Source organism: Triticum dicoccoides, chromosome 5A (assembly GCF_002162155.2).
Source record: "Triticum dicoccoides isolate Atlit2015 ecotype Zavitan chromosome 5A, WEW_v2.0, whole genome shotgun sequence".
In the NCBI taxonomy this organism is placed as follows: Eukaryota; Viridiplantae; Streptophyta; class Magnoliopsida; order Poales; family Poaceae; genus Triticum; species Triticum dicoccoides.
This window is the reverse complement of record NC_041388.1, coordinates 37,799,706-37,801,769: the sequence shown is the minus strand read 5'-3', so window position 1 is coordinate 37,801,769 and position 2,064 is coordinate 37,799,706. Positions and strand designations below refer to the sequence as shown.

At 41.4% G+C, this 2,064-nt stretch overlaps 1 long non-coding RNA gene across 1 annotated transcript; it reads left to right on the top strand.

Annotated features, from left to right (window-relative positions):
- The first annotated feature begins 6 nt into the window (after window positions 1-6).
- On the top strand, window positions 7-1,580 carry LOC119298953. Its single transcript, XR_005146039.1, has 2 exons — window positions 7-958; window positions 1,036-1,580. It is a non-coding gene; the product is annotated as an uncharacterized LOC119298953 (long non-coding RNA).
- The last annotated feature ends 484 nt before the right edge of the window (window positions 1,581-2,064 follow it).

Sequence of the window (2,064 nt, the reverse complement as noted above, 5' to 3'; positions counted from 1 at the left end):
CTGGGCCATCCCGTCTCCTTTCAGCATTGTAAAAGGAGCACGAGGTCAAAGGGGGGCAAGCGCTGAGCGGCTGGAAGCTGATGCCTGACGGGACACCATGCACTAGGGACAATCTCTGCTCGATTTCCACCAGGTGCTACCTCAAACTAACGCCTACTCTGAGCCCGCATTCGCTAGCTACAGCCGTGGCCAACCATTGCCCACAATGGCTTAGGCTGATGCCTGATGGGACACCATGCTTAGACGAGGAGTGCACGCCGTGGAAGTAATCTGTTCTACGGTTCCACCCTGAACGGCAGCGGGCTTCCGAGATATTCGCCTATCGAGGTAAATATTGTTCTGCTTCTTCGATGTTACTTGATGCATGCTAGGTGCTTGACAAAATGACAGAGTGTGTATATCGTCATACACGTATTTAGTATTAGCCATTCAGTTGGTAGATGCAGCTTCTTGGAACTGTTGAAAATTGGCCTCCGGTGAAGAATAACAGTGCGCTGAATATCTCAACTATGTATCAGGTACCACACATGTTTTGTCTGTCCATTTCTATGCCATTATTTTTCTTCTGGCTTTGGTTGCTTTGTTAGTGAATGCGCTGTGAGGGGTTTACTCTTAGAACTTCTAAATTTTAGTTCAAATCATGACCTGAAGTTTGGACATTTCACAAACTTATTTTTAGTTTGCATCCAATGATTCTGAATATGAAGTTTCTGAACCTAATTAAGTGTTTGCATCTTAAAATACACCCACCTTAGTTTTTAAATTGCAGCAAAAAAATTATAAAATACATGTTGCACATTGAGTGTTGGAAATTAAAGTGAAGGTATTGACTTACATTTTAAATACTTGACATACTTTCCATGAACTTGCATTGACTTTATAGATTCTATTTTTTGTTATTAACTTGGAAAGTCTTATTACTTCAGGTCTTGAATCCCTACATGGTGATCCTATCCTGGTAAACAAGTACTTAAGAACAATTTTTGGCCAATGTTAACTTTTTTTGGCTCATGGTTCAACATGTTTCCAAATCAGATATGGAAGACAAGTACTCCAGCCGCTGATGAAAGTGGCCCAGAAGCACACATAATGAGGGACGTGGTTTTGATTTATAGAGCATTTGAGGATCAAATGAGATGAAGATTCAGTTCTCTAATTTCTGTTTTGGTTCAATTTTTTCATCATTTCTACTCAAGGTGGCGAAGGGTTTCCTTGTGATCAGCGCGGCACCAATCTTCTGGGTGTTATGGAAGACCAAGAATAAATCCTGCTTTAAATGTGTTCGTCCTGGAGATCCAACCACTGTAGTTTTTTTGTGTTTGTCAGTTCTTAGCATCTTGGGCAACCTTTGCAGAAAGGGGCTCTTTAAGGACTGTTGCGACAGCGATCCGGTAAGCTGGAACCAATAAACTGTCGTCCTCCTTTTTGTGCCCTCCTGTGTTAGCCTATTTGGGATTCTATGTCCAATTTCTTTTTTCTCTGTATGAGAGTTGGCTGTAGTTCGTCAATTACTGGTCGACGATGCTGATGCTCATGACAAGGATATGATGTAAGGAGTAGTTGTTTATGCTTTTGTGTTCTGTTTGGGTGGCTTATACCTGGCTCGTACACTGGTGTGTGTGCATGTGTATACTGGAATGATTTCAGCAACGATATTGGGCATGTAAGCTACTTTTCTTGGAAAAAAAGTGCAACTACATGGCAAACATGACAGATGTGAAGATTTTACTGAAGAGAAAGTTGTGCAAATTCTTATTTTGGGGGAAATTTCACTCAAATGCGTGTAAGCTTGGGAACAAAATTGAATATCCGAAGAAAGATATCGATATTCATTACACAAAGGATGACCCGACACAGGTCAATTTGAGCACACTACATAGTAAAATAAACTATTTTTTGATGTTCCGTGCAACGCACGGGCATCTTACTAGTATAAGAAAAAACAAAGGAAAAAATGAAGAAAACCGCCCGACCCGTTCACCACCGCATTTTCATAAAGTGTTTCCACCGAGTCCACGTTGCACCGATCAAGCACCCGCGGCGAAGCAAGTCTTTTTTTTAAGG